Source organism: Sinohyriopsis cumingii, chromosome 1, assembly GCF_028554795.1.
Source record: "Sinohyriopsis cumingii isolate HCF-2022 chromosome 1, ASM2855479v2, whole genome shotgun sequence".
Taxonomy (NCBI): domain Eukaryota; kingdom Metazoa; phylum Mollusca; class Bivalvia; order Unionida; family Unionidae; genus Sinohyriopsis; species Sinohyriopsis cumingii.
In genome coordinates this window covers 102,071,385-102,092,450 of record NC_142961.1, presented here as the reverse complement: position 1 = coordinate 102,092,450, position 21,066 = coordinate 102,071,385, and the positions used below count along the sequence as shown (strand labels likewise).

The 21,066-nt window shown below is 34.1% G+C and overlaps 1 protein-coding gene across 1 annotated transcript in view; it reads left to right on the top strand.

Moving 5' to 3' along the window:
• LOC149807455 (pyrokinin-1 receptor-like) overlaps positions 1-21,066 on the top strand; it is a 132,459-nt gene that overhangs the window by 83,494 nt on the left and 27,899 nt on the right. The window lies entirely within an intron of this gene.

Sequence of the window (21,066 nt, the reverse complement as noted above, 5' to 3'; positions counted from 1 at the left end):
GATCATTCCTTACCGATTATACTTGAAGGTAATGGCGCGGAATGTCATCACTTTTGTCTTTCTTTTATGCCCACTTTCTGATTAGTATTGCAATGTAATGTCTTCCGAACAATAAAGAGTTAAATGGCAAGGTCCATCTATGTCAAACATGTATTTTTTATTATGAAATACTAAAAATAAATCCAGATTCATTTTATATTACTGATGCTGTTCATTTTTTATGTACCAAACGTATTTGTTTTGCACGTGATGAACGTGTTTTAATGTAGGACTGCTTTTGGCTGTATAAAACACGGAGTTAGAAAACACTGATTGTGGGGGGTTTTTTTAACCCCAAAAAGTGAAATCAATCCTGATGTAGAGAGTATATCAGCCATCGCAAGTGACATGAAGGACTGAAGTTACTAACGGAATGACTATCTTGGTTCTAATATTGCTGACAAGAAAATGAAATCACAAACAATAATTGCATTTTGAAAAGACAGATATGTGTACGTTGTATAATCTTTGGTTGACTTTGCACAAAAGATATCCGTCACAAACCGAAACCTAAACAAAACACGACTCGTCATGTATTAAAATGCGACGAAGATTCTTGACTCTTTTTAAACTCATTTTTGAATAATATGGCGTCGATATCTACTTTAATGGGACTGGATAATACAAATTGTTAAGAAATAACGGTGGTCATTTGAACTGATCTGTGAAGCTCTCTTTAAATATAAAGCAGGAATATCGAAGAGAAGGCGACACTGATGATCGATATGAACGTCTTATTGATCTAACTTTGGAATAATCTACTATGCTTTTTGGGGTTCAATCCTTGGATGCATTTTCAAGATCAATGCAGCCGCCAATAATCCCGCCACTAATTCTCGGTTTCTAAATATTTTTGGCATAACAGCAAGCATGAAATTCAAAACGAAATGGATTGATGCAAGGTGTGTGTGTGTGTGTGTGTGTGTGTGTGTGTGTGTGTGTGTGTGTGTGTGTGTGTGTCTAAGACTGTAGACGCGCGGAAACACCTTAATAGTTCCAATGTGGGTATTCGGCACGCAAATACAGATTGAATGTCTGTATCGAAATGCATATGAAGCATATGAAATGAAATGGAATGTAATAAAGTTTCATTACGTCTGAGGCCGAAGGTCATAACATATTCATATGTTCATGATAGGATTTGGTTCAAAATTAGGATAAATTTTATTGGCTCGCATTCGATGACTGGGAACGAGACGTCTGAATTGTGTGCTTTTTATTAAATTAAAGTCTGTGGTTAAAGCCATTCGGCTACTTCATGAATTCTGATTTTAGAAGTAAGTCTTTCATACACATGATCTCTATACATAGGAATCCAGGCACTTATTCAATGATAATTACAACTTAAAAAAAATTTGAAAAAGAAATTGTCGCAAAGACATATACAGACAGCTGGGACGGAAAACTGCAGTCACAAAAAAAGAATATCAGGACTGACCAACAATGTATTACTATTATGAATGTATTATTATTATGGAGGGGACATATTTCCTGGTTGTTCTATTGAGAGAGCTTTAAATTCTATAAATCAAACATTTTATGTAGGAAAATACAGTTTCATGTAACTTTAAGATGACTCTTGACAATGACAACCTGTTTGATGGATTTTCCTTTCCAGCTGTTGTGTTATAGTTAGATGACAGCGATAAGTAATACAAGGTAGAATAACCGCATATGCCTTGTTAAAAGATGCGCATGGTGCAGCTAATTGTAATGAGGTCCGAAACCTTCGTGTGTGTTCAGCTGATTCTCTTAAATTGTCTTTTACCGGAGTATCTCCAACGAGGAAGTACATTGCAATTAAGTTTCCTAATTGATCTTAATTGTAAACTAACCCCATATGACTCGCATTTTGATATATTTTTACATAGATTATAACGTTCTTGTGTTAATTATGAATTCGTGAGATATTTATATTTATATATTTATATATGATAAACAGTGAAACTGAGTAAATAAAAAGTCCACTCGAGGAGAACTTATCAAACCACATCTTGTTGATTCAAACCGTTTCGATCTTGCGTATTTCGCTCTCTAGGTATCTATGGACTCTTATCTTTGTTACTAGACTCAACCAAACATTTGTGTGATATGACATTTTTATCAGGTCTGTTACGAGTCCATGCTCTTAAAATAAGTAACCGAAAAGAGTGAAGACAGCAAGCTTTGTAAAATTTAACAAATAATTTATTTCCATAGATTACAAAGTGAACAATGAGAAAAAAAGAACTTACGGTATTGCGAATCAGATCCAAAAATAATGCAAGAATTAAAGACACATGTCCTAGTAATAAAAAGTCCTGAATAAAACTCAATTCAAGTCCCGAAGAAATCCAAAATTGAAGGCGATGACGTGTCTGTTATAGTCTACGAAGTACTGATGTGTGAACAGTCTCTTTTTGAATCATTTAGATATTATTCCAGGTTTCAATTCAGTATAAATTCAAACGAATGTCTTTATCCAAGAATTTTGTCAGAACACTTTTGTATATCCAGAGAAAATAATCACTTAAATTCAATAATTTGAAGAAAATAAAATTCAACCCAAACTGGTCACAACATAATGCAACTTAAAGTGCTAGATGTTAAAGCACGACTAGTAAAATCCTCACAGTCGCAAAATAACAAAGTTCTCTGTTTGACCTCAGGCCACATTAACATTTTCTAAAAACAACCATTACCTACTGGAAAATAACCTTTTAGAATGATCTAATGAACCTTGTTTATTTACAACACAATAGCCCATGAAATTCACTTGGGAATCTCCAAAACCCTGACCCTGATCAACATATTTACCACTTCTTGTTTACCTGAATAATAATTCGGTCAATAAGTTCATACACATAGAGAATAATGGAGCTATTATTAGTTGTTTACATACACGAAAGAAAAAATTTTAAAAAAAATACAATCAGGTAAATCAGAAATGAACCAAATTTTGGACAAGGTCAAGTCCAGCAGACAACGTTACATTATAATAACATGTAATGAAATTAAAAAAAATAAAACTAAAAAACAAACAATTAAATTGAATATACATAATAAGTCTTTATAACGCATTCAGCACAATGCAACACAGAAAACTACACTACGTGCTTTTGTTTCATGACGCCACAAATAAATTTATGAGTCCTTCTTTTCGCTTTGAGAAGATTTGTAAGCAATGGTTAAACTATAGTTCTGTTACTTTTCTCTTGAGATCCTTTATTATTTGTTTTAACTATTTGTAATTATAATAACTGAAATTCTCAGCAGCCAGTCACACAGTGTGTAATTAATTTTCAGCCTTCATGCCTTTATGAATCCTGTAACTGTTATGAAAGGGTTTAGATCATAACCTTCTTCTCATTTCTTGTCATGAGAAGGAAATACCCAAAACTTAAGAAATATCTTGGTATATGGGCAGAGAGAGATGGAAGGAAAAGTGTTCAAACTCTGTTAAAAGAGGTGTCACTCTTTATTAAAATAGTATACAGCTGTTGTAAAGAAACAGATCAAATTAATCTCAACATAATTTAATAGAACATTACTTTATAATATAATTTAGAGAAAATTTCAATCTTAATAATTTTACTCAAAATTTCTGTCCTAATATGGCATTAAGTTGATACTCCATGAAGCAGTTACAAGGCTTCTGATTGATATGAATGATCTCATGGCTGGAAACTTGATGAAAAGTATGAATTTGCACGTGAAAAAAAGATTAGAAATAAATAATTTTGTTATATTTTTGAAGGCTGAATTGCTACCTCTTGTTCCGAAGAACAAAAGAATTCCTATGGCTTTGATCGTGGCGAACAACGTCATAATCAATTTAACGGCTTCGAGACACTGTCATAATTACGCTTTCAATTTTGCTTACGCTTTTGTAGCGAAGACCTATTGATGTTCCATGACAATGTCCTTTCAAAGTATCAAAGATTCAGATGTCAAGAACAAGATCATTCTAAGAGAACCCTAAACTACACACGCTGCTCGAAAGTATGTCTATGATATTGGTTATCATTTTAGAAATCCTTTCATGTGTATTTTCAGTTTGACCAAATATCATTCTTGATCTTCTTGCTTGGGCCGACATCATCTTCTTTTCCTTGCTTTTTTCAAAACTATAAAATAGCAATCTGTTTACCTCTAGGACAGTGCCATTTAGAAACTGCACAAATTTGAATAATTTCAAACTTGGTTTCGATATCAGCATTTTTGCGTTTGGTATCTTTTCTATAATTATATCTTTCGGCAGACAATATTATCATAGCAATGATTGAGTGCATCAGTGTAAGTACAAGCAAATTATCATTTATAATAGATCCATCCATCTACGTCTATCTACTATCATCTCATACTAAACGACATCTTGAGACATAAAGCCTGCACTCCTTGTAATTTGATATCTTTGATTATGGTACAAATATTGGTCTCAATGACGTAGTTACATTCAGATATTGTTTGCCTGATGCTTCGATGATCCCAGTAGACATTACGTCTAAACGGCATCATCTCATCTAAAACTCCTGCCGTTTATATCTACGTGTATCTATTGAAGGCCATAAACCTTAACGGCGTCTGTGTGTTCAGCGACCTTCCAAATTCAGGTCTAGATGTCATTCCATCAACATCACGGATAATGACCCTCTCATATGACAATGTATATTGTTGGATGGTTGACAGAAAATATCGGTCTTAAATCACCAATCTTCAAGAGGCATTCATTGTATATTGTATCTGAAGCTAAGTGTTTCTCGGTTTCATGAAAAATGATCTTACTGAAAATTGTTTCCTATAATTAAATGGTCACAGATTATGACCTTCCCGGTAGATTCATCGACATTTGAAGCAAGCTTTCCAACGTTTCCAACGCTCATTCGTTTCAATACAGTGTATAAGATGATATACTTTCAGCCTGTTTGCCCTGTGGTACAAGAGAGTATTTATGTGTTTTCCTAAAATATTAACTGGTTGGTGCATCAACGGCAGATTAACACATTAAAGATCATATTGTAGCAGGTTTCGAAATCTTATTCACGGGTAGCAAGTAGATACAATAACCACTAAGAAACCCCGATTACATATTTGCATGAAGAAAGATACGGAATCTATTGATATGATAAGAAATAAAGAACAGTTATTCTTGATCGTGAATAATAATACGGTCATTGTTTTAAATAATTATATTCAAAATGTATATGACATTCATGATTCTCTAACATTGTATCACCCGTATCTGATTATTCTACACTTAATTAACTTGATATAATGCTTTCCAAATCAAATGTTAGAGTTGAAAAGAACACATGTATTTAGAAGAAGAATTAAAGATATTCTTGGAAGATAAAAACTCAGTTTTGCCAATGATCTTCACACGCTCTATCTATACAAATGCTTCCATGCATTTACAAACAAAAAAGTAAGTTTATAATTACCGATCTACTTACTTACATAGCTAACTACATACCTATCTACCTACCAACCAACCGACCTACCCACCTTCCAGCACACACACACACACACACACACACACACACACACACACATACATACATACATACATACATACATACATACATACATACAAAAGCGGCAGAATAAAAATACTGTTTGTACTTAATGACAGGCCCTAACTTTTCGAGTTCTAAATTAATGAATATATTGTGATTAAAACTTATAATTCCAGAGGAAATTGGACTAGTATTCAATAACGTGAGGTGACATTCAAAAAAAGTTGTCAATAAAACAATGCTTTCGACGGCGCCTCCCCCTTTCGTGTTATGCAATGTTAACAATTATCATCCCTCACACCTCCACTGTTTGAAGGTGATCATAAAAGTCAGCATCATCAAATGTCTCTCCGCACTTTGACAAAATAAATGCCATATAAACCAAAAAGAAAAGTTCCAGGTAAATCAGGTCCCATTTATATTTGAATCCCAGTTCGTTATACCAAAAATGTTCTTTATTTGATATTTTTTATATAAAAAGTGACCAGAAATGATTAAGCTGGGACCCAGTATTTGGAGCATCTCATCTTCACAATGCATTCTTTAAAATTAGATCCTTATGTTTGGTTCATTATTATATATTGTCGTCAGGCAATTGGTTTAGCTGTAGCTTTTAAAAGAAGAGAAAGCCTATAAAATATGTCTAATCAAATCAGAAATCCGATAATTTACAACTCACTATCAATACGTAAAATCTGGAACAAATTCATACTCTAGGTTTGTTACGACACAACATAACTATTATTAGGGTCGCCTTGGTTACGAAAATAACATAGTTCAGATTTTAAAATCCGGTTATTTTGTTTACCTTTGTACACAAAACAGGTTATGAATCCACAAACCCTTGAGCTTAATTGAGCATGTGATTGATATTGACTAATCAGAAATGACCTTTCTTCGGAATGCTCTGCTTTGATTGACTGATCATAAAAACTCAATCTTAGTCTCAAACTCCCGTTTGCTGATCTCCATACTAGACACCCACCCCATCAGCGCCGAATTAAACTCTGTGGAGGCCCTTAGGCCCTTAGGCAGTCGAAATCTTGGGGCCCCCTCGCAAATTATCTCCTAATAAGTTTTATCAATATTATTTTGATCCGTTGTCGCGGGGCCCTTAGGCCGGTGCCTACTCTGCCTATTGGGTAATCCAGCACTGCATCCCATCAGCTATCGCAATAATACGGTTCAGTGCGGCATGCAATTTTCAAAACATGGTACTTTGAAATGAGTAATTCGCCATATTTCGGTCCCAAAACAATATTTGTAGGCAAATCTTTATTGTCAGATATCTGGCGACATTATATTGTACCAAGTATCCACACTGCGAAGGAATGTATCGTAGAATGGGCTAAATATTCTTAAAAATTGACAACGAAATATGGCATTCTGTAAATAGTTTCCTTAAGACAGTCTCCAAGAACCGCTCAATCGATCTATGCTGAAAATGTAATTTAAATTACAAGGCTAATTCTGGATGTTGCATCATTAACTTACTAGTTAAGAATCGGTGCCTTTTTATGTTAAGTTTGACGTAGAAAATATTTGTCTTAACCATGTACAATTAATATGATTCGTTCTGAATCTTATCCGTCATTACAATATTATATTGCTTTTATATTGAAAAATTCTCCTCTGTGATAAGAAATGTAATTTATTTTACTAAAATGTTATGTTTGCATAATATTCAAACCATCCAAACCCTGCGTGACTTTACTGTGTTTATATCCGGCTAATGATACGTACAAGACCCCCAAATAATATCTCTCTCTCTCTCCCTCTCTCTCTCTCTCTCTCTCTCTCTCTCTCTCTCTCTCTCTCTCTCTCTCAGGGGCCCTGAGTGGCCGAGTGATCTAAAGTGCTCTCCGTTACGGATCAATGCCATCTCACCTCTGTCTGTGTGGGTTCGAGTCTCGGATTCGGCCAATGTGGGTATGTGAGAAAGCTTGCCAGTTGGTCGTAGGTTCTTTCTGGGGTTTTCCCGGGTTCTTTCTCCACCATCAACACTGGCCGCTATGTATAGCCTATCGTGTGCTGAAAAATGGCGTTAAACCTTACAACAACAATCTCTCTCTCTCTCTCTCTCTCTCTCTCTCTCTCTCTCTCTCTCTCTCTCTCTCTATATATATATATATATATATATATATATATATATATATATATATTCGATTCGATTCGATTCGATTATGATGTAAGTCTGAAGTACAAGAGAGGTGGCTTCTGTCTGAAGGATAGGCGTGTTACAGTGTAATAGTTTCAGTTAAACAAAAATATTTGTAACATGGATGAAGGATACATATTTAACGCAATCGATCGTTTTAGAAAAATGGATAAGAGAACAAAAGAAAAGCACGACATAGTTGGATGGTTAATACTCGTTCACATTTTCGATACAATTCAAAGGGTAATTTGATATCTGACAATGTTTACTGATGGTAACTGAATATTGCATTAACTACATAGTGATTAAAGAGATTTAAGAACACTGTATTATTCCCTGCTACTCTGTAAAGTTTCAGTTTTTGGTTTCTGTTCTCTTTGGTAACAATACAATAAAGTAGTCTAATAAACCGAATTGTTACCGAAGTCTTAATCAGTCTGTGATCAGTTTCAAAAATGATATAACCGATCACAGCCCAGATAAAGCCATTTATTGTTTAAAGGAGACCAGAACCAATGGAAATACAGAATAATAATAAAATCACTATAGAAGAAAACCTTATTCTGAAGTATCATCTGCGACCGTAATGCCAATATTTAAATATTTGCATATCTTCTAGGAGATGAATTTCCGTGACCTCGGATGCAAAATTTCCGCGCCTATTCGGTTTCTTTCGGGATGTGACGTCCTAGTAGCGACTCCAGCATTCCAACTGGGAGTTGCCAGAGTAAAAGTCAATGCCGTTTTGCGTTGCTTACGGGTGTAATAGCACATTAAGAAAAACATGTGGACAACATTTTTTTTCTTTTCCAACATATAAAGACATAAGGAAAGTATGGATACATTATTACAAGCGGGTCGATTTCAAGGCAACACCATACAGTATATGGAATGTTACGAGGTGGATCCTGAAAAATGGCAGCTTTAGGATACGCAGATGCTAGTCCTAGACTAAACGTTGGCGCTGTTCCAGAATACCGTTGAATATTTTAAATCCTGGGAAAAGTGTTAAATGTGTGAGTTACGAAAATAGGCAGAAAGCCGAGTAAGTGACCACAAAATGCAACAACCAATTCACAGATCTTTTATCTGCACTAGCAGTGCTAAAACATCTGATAGCCCGACACCAGGGGCCCCTCTAATTTTAGTTCGGGCCCATCCTGTATTCAATGTGAGGTGCCCGACGGAATTGTCGAGAAAAAAATTGTTTCCCTGAGGAAACTTTGATCGCACTGATGAAATGAGTAAATGTATTTTCAAGATGTTGACATACATGCCTTAACACGGCACAGTCTAAATCAAATCACCTCTATCCTAGGTGAAATTGAGATCTGACTTTAATCAAATGGAACCTTTGCTAAAAATAAGATTGTAAACCCCTGACACCGTCGTGTTTCGAGAAAACACAATTTTCAGTAATCTTAAAAAATATTTAGAAATTGAAAACACTTTCAGTCTATGCCTGTTACATATATTATGTATAAACTGTAATCTGTAATGATTGGAACTGATATAAAACTATCCCTTGGGATGTTTGAATAGCAGCGATCAAAAGAAAAGAGATTTTCAGTGCTACAAGTGCGTCATTGTAAAATCTTGATTTATCCTAATGCAAATGGATCTAGGTTGTTTACTGATTTCTGGTATTCTTCAATCCCTCAGTGTGTTCTTTTGATCATCTTCCTCGACCACCACGCAGGACGAAATGTATGTCTCATATTGAGTGATGATATTAGATCGCAAGTATTTATTTCTGGATATCTCAAGACAATTCTTGCCTAGATAAAGTTTAATGAAAATAGCTTAAATTTTTAAAGGTTATATATATATATATATATATATATATATATATATATATATATATATATATATATATATATATATATATATATATATATATATATATATATATATATATATATATATATATATATATATATATATATATATATATGACATTCGTTGATTGGATGTCCACTGAGCGCATTACGGGACAGTTTGTCTTATGAAATAATGACAGAAGCGTCTGAAGGATAAAAGGTCAGACTTGTCTTTCTAAGTAATCAAATTCGTGTGCTTGAGTAAAAGTTTTATTGTCCTCGGAGCGAAAAGAAAACCTGATACGAAGCATGTGCAGCCTTGAAAACAGATGAGACCAACATTTAATTCTGCAGCGTATTAAACCTTCAACACCGGTATGTAGAACCAAGTAAAGAGGACGATCTGTCTGCATTTAATCTTATTTCAGCTTGTATTATTTGCTGTAAGTATTAAACACATACACACCGAGATATTAAAACCGATCTTTCTGAAGTGTAAATTACCTGTTTCCTTTCGTGAACCATCAAAATGCACCCATTCAGACAATGCTTACAACTGTTCAACGAAAGATAAAAACGTATCTTCTTTTCAGTCTTATTTCAATCACAGTTTACTTTTCATCTCTGATTAATTGGATTATGTGTCTTTAAAAAGAATCGATGTATGTTCACCGTTTATTATGCTTCATTAAATTTCAACAAATAGTGTGCGAGTAAAATGTTCATAATCTACTTAAATTTTGTTTAACTTGCTTGAAAGTATACCAGATTTGTTAGGGGGCCCCGAGTGGCCGAGTGGTCTAAAGCGCTCACGGTTCCGGATCACTGCCATCTCACCGCTGTCTGCGTGGGTTCGAGTCTCATATTCGGCTAACGTTGGAACGTGAGAAAGCTTACCATTAGCTTCTCGTGGGTCGGTGGTTCTTCTCGGGGTTTTCCAGGGTTCTTCCTCCACCAGTTATACTGGCCACCATGTATAGCCTATCTTGTGCTGAAAATGGCGTTCAACCCTACAACAACAACAACAACATACCAGATTTGTTGCAAAAGGAAACTATCTACCTCTTTTGTGTAAACCGTTTATTTACTCTAGCACTGAGTTGGAACAAAGATTACGATGATTCTGTAGTAACTCACCTGCCTGTCATGGCCGATGTTCCACATGTCCGGATCCTTATTATTATTAAATTCTTATCTTTGATTTTATTCTCTCAAGCACATTGAACTGTCACTGAGATGTAAGTTATCATTGGCAGAAAAAGCCTGAAGAGAAAAATGTATAGTAAAAACGCATATGGACTGCTTAAAAATTTGAATTTTAATTCTAAGGAAAGGTCCATTTTGGTAAGGGAGCAGGAAGCTAAAACGTTGGGAAAACAAAACTGTTTCTTGACTGGCCCTCAGTACGATTTAGATTCCTTTATGAATACTAATGTCACATGCCTCCCTTGATCGTAGCTATGACAATCAGAACATATGGCACCGATAACCTACGAGATTTTCCCCTAGGGTAATGTGCGTGTACATATATCCATTGATCCAACTGATCCTGCAACCCACGTGGTATTACAGATCCCTGACCGTGGCCATTTTTTGAGAGTAATTGTTGGACTTCCAAGTCAAGTAGATAGGTTGAAGTAGATAGTTACAAAAACGTATTGACCAACGATTAACTCAGCAGGTCAGAACGGCATACATTTTAACAACAGCCAGCTAACCAGGACCGATATTTCATAACACACAAGATACGCAGATAGCAGCTGCGTCTGCTCAGGGCATATATATTTGAAAAAAATTGCAGAAAGTGGGCAACAAAGTGCAGCAAAATGGAATCGTAGAAAACATTTGGAGCCTGAAAACGTGAGAGAACATACATTAATGTACCAGCCTTAGGAACAATACCATCTGCGGGGAACTCAGGAGAAGGAAATTCAAAGAAACAAATCTGCTTGTAGATAACTAAGTTGTACATGCCATACGTTTGAAGAGAACGAAGAAAATTCTAAATAAAAGAGCAGCAACAAAACAAAAGAAAACTTAGAAATATAAAACTCGAGGCTTCTGCTTTAGCGGTTTATATTATATATGAAAAATTCAAACCATTTAACACCAGAAAATACTATATATATATATATATATATATATATATATATATATATATATATATATATATATATATATATATATATATATGCATACATGTGTGTGTGTGTGTGTGTGTGTGACATATATACGACTTGAATTATTAGTTTAAACTTTATATCTCAGGCATGCAAGTGCACGCTTTTGCTAGTATTTCTTCGTAGTCTTCGATACTTTATCGTTGCACAAAGTAACAATATTCAAGCAATTAAATTCTGTTTCAATTTTAGATTTGCACTTATTACATATGCGCCTCAAATTCTCAGTAAAGCCATGCTGTAGAGATCAAGATATAAATACTTTTTTTACCGTGAGATCAATTACCACAATATATTGTTATCCGCGAAAATTACCTCTGGACGGTAATTGCTATTTATTTGTATTGTGCGACTATTAGACTATCGTGAAACAAATTGAAGTGCGGATAGATCTATATATTGACGAAAATTTCGCGAAAAGTTTAGCAATTTCTAATTCAGGGTTCACTTTTATCCACAAATCCAATATTTAGAGACCAGCTGTTATTGCAAGAGTTATTAACTAGCTAGTGAGAGATGGACTCGCATTGCTTATGTATCCAATACAAAGGCTATTTCACAGATTGGTTATATGCATTTTCAGAAAGGTCCGCAGCAAATCTGTCAACGCAAATCATCGCTTAAGACTGGCGTTTCCTGATTGTATCAGTCTAATAATCCAGGCCATTTCCTTCTACTTAACGCTGGTGCCGACGATAAATTGGCAAGACCTTCCGGCCGGCTGCTTGGCGGGAGATCGGGCTATTCTGATCTCTGCCAATTATTAGCAAAGACAGGCACAAACATACATTTGATGCACAATTTATCTTCCTCTGTGCTCTGCATTTTATATGGTATAATTAAAGATGACGATATTTCAGAGACACGGAGAGGAAAAGTTAGTTAATCAGGCAGACCGGTAGGTACAACGGTATATGGTTTGGTATACTCAATAGATGAATGAGAGACATTCCAGTACGTGGCAAGTATTAGGTAGTTTGACGAACATATTGGAGGGTAAAAGATGGAGTAAACATGGAGCAAGGAGGTTAGTCACGTAATAATGAAGGAAATGAAACTGAAAAATTAGTTGGCAAATAGGTTAGACTGATAAGGTAAGAGACCGTTATTTAGACAGGTAGGCAGTTAGAGTATAGGTAAGAGACCGTTATTTAGACAGGTGGGAAGTAGAGTATATTGAAAATGAAGTAGATAATTTGAAATTGTCAGGGTGAGCATATATATATATATATATATATATATATATATATATATATATATATATATATATACACACACACACACACAGTAAGATGAGAGCGTAGAAAGATGTGTTCTGTAGTCGATATTTAGTCTTGACAATGACGCAATGAATTACTTAGAAGGGATCTAGCATCCAGACCCCGGGTCCGATATTCGAAAAATAGAAATAGGCATGGCACGCATTTATTTAAGTTTTTGTACAAATAAGTGAGTTGTAAAATGAACATCCGGTGATAAGAGCAGAATTGATTATTTGGTAACGACTTCTAGTGGCTTCCAATTGTGGAATCACCCAATTTTAGCTGAACACATATCGAATGTTGTTACCAATCTAAAAATACTACAGAACGTGCAATTTATAATATATTAAACGAATGCATAACACGTTTGATTGTTGAAATGTTAAATGTGCAATTTTTTAATATAATATTGAATACTGGCTTCATGTCAGATTGTTTGACTCGAGGTTTTATTGTGCCAAAGTATAGAAAGATCAAGGTGAAAAAATTACATATCCAATTATAGACCTATAACGTTAGCTGGTAACTTTGGATTTTTATTTACCGCTTTATTAAATACGAAATTGACAAAATTCTTTGATGATATCAATTTACTGTTTGAAACTCTAACTAGATTGACAAAAAATGTAATCTACAACACATTTATTTCGTATAGTCGTATTTATTTATTTTAGACATTATGAAAAGGAAATTTCTGTGTACCGTTGTTAAGCTTAAAAGTGGTTTCGGTAATGCATGAAGAACTAGAATTATGGCAGAATCAATCGATATTGGGGAAAACATTTTAATGTTATATTAAATATTTACACTGATATCAAATAATTTGTTTGTGTCAATAATAAATAATCCCCTTTTGCCGGTGAAAAGGGTGTAAGACAGGGGAAGATTTGTTTTCATTATGGTTATCATTATTCCAAACTAAGTAAATGGTTGTCGATGTTCTTCTGTACCCTCCGAACATACTGATTTTCTAAATATGTTCAACGTAATGTCACGTTTGTACGCTGACGACTTTTTACTTGTTATAGATAATCATACTGACATGAAATGTATACCTGTCAGATAGTAGATATTGCGATGATAGTAAACTTACAATCCATATAGAGAAAATTTGTATTTGCTTCTAACGAAAAAGAAAAAAAAGATAACACGTAAATGTTTAAAATAAGAAATGTCGACGTTGTTGTTGTAGATGAATATACATAGTTAGCCCGTTTATTTCACATTCTGCAGTGGCCTGAAAACGTTAGCATATGTGGATAATAAAGGTATGTAATTACTGAAAACCTATACACAATCTATGTTGCTTTTTGATCATCAGCAAAAAACAATCGATCACTATATTTGATCAATTTTAGTGTATGCCTGTACAAATTATAAATGTTTGTAATATATATATATATATATATATATATATATATATATATATATATATATATATATATATATATATATATATATATATATATAGTAAACTTGATTCCCGTTAATTATTATCATTAAAACTCGCATGATAAACCATTGCGCTAGATTAAATAGTGATCATGAAGAATTATTTTATACATTTTCTCACTTATTCAATCATTCCTGTGACAACTGTTGTAATAATAAATGGATATTAGGAGAATAATCTATATTGCATAATGGAGAAACCAAAGTCAAATGGTTAATAAACGCAGTAGAACTATGATTAAAAAATCAATATAATCATGTTTGGGATTGTTGACGATTCTTGGTGAGAAGTGTGTAAATCTGGCCTGCACTTAATTAGCGGATTCATCTTTGTGGGACACGAGCTTTTTAATTGACAGTTGTTTCGTTACACAGTGAACAAAAATATTAATCATTCTGCTTCAAGGTGGTCTTGTTTTGACATAATGAAAGGCCCGGCCCTAGGGCAAGGCAAACGAGGCAACCGCCTTGGGCCCCGAACTTTCAGGAAATCAACTCCGCAATGCATTTTTTTTTTTTTGTTGCTTTGGATACCGCGCTCATCGCTTGCTGCCTTGGGCCCCGCACACCCTAGGGCCGGACCTGCATAATGATATTGTGTGTAAGCACTGTGAATACGTACTAAGCTGGATCGGTACTTATTGGATTTCGTATTTGTGACGATCGAAAAGCTGGTTGATGGATTGAAGAAGTTAATGCCTTTTGAATCTTTTTCCTGTCTGCCCGCCATTTTGTACATGCCTCAATTTCGACACGTCTAAATCGCCTAAACTTTCATCGCGTGCTTAAACATACGTATTGTCTACTTACACAGTAATGCAACCGTTCTCAAGTTAATACGACGTAGATTGTTGTTTTCCTATAAGCAAGGATATGTTGTAAAGCAATACATGGTGCAGGGTCAAAATAATTAATTCCAATTACTGTTTCCATACATTTATTTTAAGATAGACAAAATGCATTCCAAAAAGTAAGGACTAAAACACAATTCTCATTTGAATGGGGAAAACATTAAAGTGACAAAGAAATTAATGCAAGAGGAATATAATATAAAGCTTCATTGGTAAATATTTTAACTAGTTACGTCATGTGTCCAAAACTTAGTTGTACCACTAAGGCTGCGATTTATTTTCTTCTTTTCCGGCTGTAGATTCATCTATATGATAATGATGATGAAGATGATGTATATTGCTATCATGTTCGTAATCATTTTCATATTCTCCTCTTCTTCCTCAACCTTCATAGCTGATGGACCCTATCTCATATTATCATCAGTGAATTTAATAAATAGATATTGCATTTGTGTTTTCCATTCGTACGACCAAATTGCGCCTGGTTTAATTTTCCGGTAAATCTGATTAATTTGGTTGCGTGTGTGTAACAAATATAATCATGCCCAATGTTAATAACGCATTAAATAGGTTGTTTGGATTTTTTGTTGACATTTTAGTTTGTTTGTTTGTTTCTTCTGCTTTACTTCTTTTTTTTTCTCCACTTCTTTAACATATTTTCCATCCTTGTATATCCGGCAAGGAATCACACTTTTATCCAGTTATATTCATCTCCATTGCGTGATTTTCAAAGCTCAGACATACATATCATTCAATAATATTATTAATTTCTTTGATAATGGGATAGCATCTTTATCCATGCTTATCCTTGCATGAATTAATCTAATGTGTTCATTCGCCAGTGCCAGAAACGGAACGAGTCTCTCGGTGTAGACTGGGAATGTAGAATACATTGAAAATTTAAAAAACCCTGAGCACAAACCCAGATACAATATTTCAAAGCAATATGCAAAACTACACAGCGATCGAAAGTACCGAAAGAGATATCGATAGTTCTTTTTCATCGAAATTCGCAGCCTTCGAAAGCAAAGGTATAACTGATTTTCCTCGTATTTGTGTGACAAGTATCAGCGAGTTGCTGCAAAAGGTCAAGGTTCGGCCATGTGCGAGGACATTGCTTGGATGCCTCAAGGGTCAAGGTTAGGCAATGTGCGAGGACATTGCTTGGGTGCCTCAAGGGTCAAGGTTAGGCAATGTGCGAGGACATTGCTTGGGTGCCTCAAGGGTCAAGGTTAGGCAATGTGCGAGGACATTGCTTGGGTGCCTCAAGGGTCTATATGGGGCTAAAATATTTTTATTGCAGTGTATAAATAACAGGCCTCTATTGTTATATCACTCAGAGTGCGTTTTATTTGCTGATAACAGAATGTACAATAAATGGATCAGAATTACAGTCGATTACGAACTTCTTCAGAGAGACAGATTCAATGGATGGCTTGAGAAATGTCATTGACAGTGAATGTAAAGAAGGTTTACTGTATCAGTTTTATAAATAAGAAAAACCTTATTTGCTTTAGGTTTCTAAATGCGACAGTTATGTGAAAGATTTGGTTGTGTGGTTTTAATGTCCACATGAAAGCTACTGCATCTAAAGCAGATACAATGTTGCTTAATGTGCAGTGTTTCACAGCGTACTTAGAAAACACTTTGTAAATATATCGGCCATACGTACATTGCAACCATCTCTTTTAAGGTGTAAATTTGAATAATGTTGTCAAATCTGGCCCCATCATCAATCTATTTTTACCCAATAAACTGAAATGGTTCAACGAAATTTTTTTTAATTCAGGTTTGAATTTTACCACTAACTCCTGTAACAATAACTTACCACCCTTTGTGAGTAAGAAAAATATTATTGACTTTGTAGTTTTATACACTGTATACACAGTCCTTGTAAGTTATGTCATATTTGTAGAAAAACTCCATTTTAACATTAGAAATCACTACCTTTTGACACGGATCACAAAATAATTTAAACTCATTTTTAAATACACTTTGAAATAAATACCTTATGGTTACTGAAAGGACAAATATACAGGTCCCTATTTGCTGTTATTTGTACGTGTATAGATGCATGATGTTCATGCAAATCTACTTTACAGGTGTTGTTATGTAACTTTTATTGTTCTCAGTTCTGTCATTGGGTTCACGAGTCTGACGTCTTTCTGTGAACGCATTTAACTAACGAACAACATAAAACAACAAGTTGTTTGAAAAATATGCTACAAGAATTGAATAAATTGAATAATTACCAGAATAAATTATAAAAGGAAATTGTGTGCAATAAAACCTAAAATTGCATAAATAAATGTTTATTCAAATTTACTGAAGAGACAGTTATGTTCGGGACTAATTGCACACATCCGATTCATGCAAAATTTGGTTAAGTGGGCACATCAACCAAACAGATAGTAGAACTAACTGTTTTTTCGTTGTCCAAAATATGGTTATTACATCTTCTTACCACGGCGAAACTCTGTTTAATATCTTCATAACTGATGAAGGATGTAAGAGTTTGTGGCATTATAAAAGCTCAGACTGTAGGGGACTGACACGAGATGAATGATTAGGATGTTAATACTTCTGTGCAGACTAAGCCTCTCCATGAATACAGATAATCTTTTAATCACCCCTAGTGGTATGGAAAAACGGGAACCATTCTGAAAATGGGTAAAGATAAAATAGTGTATACCTGGATTTGGCTAGCAAGGATTGGTTGATTATGAAAGATAGACTTTAGTAAAAAAAATTTTTTTTTTGATAGCTTATTCTAGTTGTAAATGAAAAAGAGACATTGTTTTAGTGATGGAATTTCAGTCATTTAATATACTTGATTTTAGAATAAGAATTATTAAAATTTACACCTCACTGTTTGGTGCGGTATTGACACACTTGCTTCAAACACACGTACATCCATAAAATGCCACGGCTCATATGGTTTTCTCTACAACGAAGCTGTCATCCAGGATGCATCTATACTGATAAATATAGGTTTGATCATGAGCACTCCGAAATTTAAACTTACTGAATTTTTAATATCAAGGTTTTTGCATATTTATGGGAACTGAATTGGTACCTTGAGTCCAAAAAAGAACAACAAAAAAAATCAGTGATTCCACGTATGCATGTACAAGTACCATACTATAAATGAAAACATGTGGATAAGAAGCAAAACTGATACATTTTGTATAACTCAGAATGACTTCTTTCAGCGGAATATTAATTAAACACACATTGAGAGATTACAGGTGTTGCCACGAAAGGCAGGTGTGCAGTGTGTAGAGTGCGTGTATTTGATCCGACTAGGTTGATTGTTTTGCACATGGGTCCATATCTATGCAATAACATGTATAAAATGTATGCAATTTACCATTTATAGAGTAATTATGGTCAGCAACGTGATATTTCCTAGTTGTCTTTTGAAGCATTATGTTTCAGATATGATAACTTAGGATACTACCACCATGCTTAATGGTGATGACCTCTCGTGACTTGTGTCCCACCAGTTTCATTCACTGAATGTTTGAAACTTAATTTTTTCTATTTTAATTGACTTATGCCTTCTTTACTTTACTTTTAAATATGTGTTCTGGGGTAATATAGGTACTTCCTGTCATTTAAATCTCTTTTATATAATAATATATGCTCATATAGATGGTCACCTTGACCTTTTACTCATTAATTACATAATATAACAAGGCTGGTAATATATTTCAATCGTAAATTGAAGAGAGATAAACCTTGATAGTAAAAAAGTGACTCTTGATTAGATTGCTTTATTTTAATATTTTTTCTGATTTCTTAAATAAAGCTAAAATACTTAACTTTTGCCTGGAATGCATCATTGCTATATTGGTGAACATGAACTGGCAAGATAATTTGATATTCACTAATATAATCTTTGAGAAAGCATAACTATGCGCACTGTTTACTTAAGCATTGAACTACTATTTGTAGGTTTGTCAAGTTAATCATGAGTGAATATAGGACTCACGGTACTAGTGGTATGGAAAATGAGAACCAGTCTAGAAATGGGCGAAGGTAAAACAGTGTATATATGGGTTTCCCTGGTTAGGATTGGTTCATAATGAAAGTTTGATTTAAGTAAAAAGAATCATTTGAGAGCTTATAATAATAATAATAATAATAATAATAATAATAATAATAATAATAATGAGGATTTGTATAGCGCCTAATCTTTAGAAGCTCTAAGCGCTTTACATCATTAGACAACACCTGTAAGATAAAAAAAAACATATAATAATATTATTACAAAAACAAACACCATGAAATTAGAAAAAACTTATCCTAGCTGTAACTGAAAAAAACAGAGATATTGTTTTATTGATGGAATTTCAGTCCTTTAATAGACTTGAGTTTGGAATACACATTACTGGAATTAGCACCTGTCTGTTCGGTGTGAAATTGACAGCACATGTTTCAAACATATTTAGATCCATAAAATGCCGCCCCTCATATGGTTTTCTCTATGCAGAAGCTGTCATCCAGGATCCATCTTATACCAGATCAACATGTGTCTCATCATAAGCACTCAGAAAGTTAAAGTAATCGAATTTTCAAAATCATGGCGCTTGCATAGGTTTACTATGGGAACTAAATAAGTACCTTGAGTCCTACTACTGGCCAACTAAAACCAAAATTAAATCTGCCTGTGCCTAAAAAAGCGAACTTAAAAACTAAAAATAATTTAAAACAAAATATGCAATCATGGTCCAAAGTCGTTATGAATTTATTTTTTTTCCCAAGACTTCGCAGATATATTAGCAGTAAATGTGATCAAATACTAAACGTAAAGTATCAACACTGGTTTAGCGTTACCAAACAAAGAGATTCCATTAAACACAATTTGACCGAAATAATGCGTTTGTTGGTCTTGTTGTAAAAGTATGTTTACGAAAATAAATATTACAGAAGCACTCTTACAGTGTGGATTTTGCTTACAAAATGACACAGTCACAAAATTAAACATTTGCTTCCTTCCCATTGCTAACATAGTTTTATTCGAGTTAGCTGTAATTTTTTCCCCTTTACATAATAATTAAAAACTGAATTAGATACACGTATCAGTACATCATCTGCAATAATTAGTAGTCTGAGACCAACTGGATAAAAAGCAAGGGAAAATATTCTACTAAGATACTTTCGTGTGCGACGCTTTTTGTATTTTCTTTCTGCCCGAAATTTCAGGTATAGCTTCATGGGTACTTATACAATTTCAAGGGATAAAATATCTAAATATGCTATTGCCGGAAAACAAATAATATTTACAGGCCAAATACCACATAAATAAGGCTACACTTAATATTATGCAAGCCGCAACTGAAAAGGGGTATTTTATGATTATTAAATTACATTCAGTAATCAGTCGTCGGGGTTTGCCTCAAGCTGCAATAATTGTGAATATATATTTCAAATCAGTTATATGGTCTGAATATTATTATTATTATTTATTATATAATTATGCAATATAACGTTAATTTACTATTCAGTGTCTTGCAGCGAACATTCAGATTGCAACACAGAAATAGATTGTCTCAAATGATGTCGCCGGATGAAAAAAAATCGATGGAAGATTCACGTTATTGGTACATCATTTCTTAATAGTTTCGTTTTAAAGCAGCCTTCTAGTGATTGGACGACCAGTGTTGTTCAGCACAGCAACGTTCACACTGCAGTAATAAAATCATGCTTCGGTAATAATGGTTTGCTGTGTCAACACTTAATTGTTTCTTTTGTAATTTATTGGACGTAGTTTCATTATCTCGACTCTTCAAGCACATTTGATTCT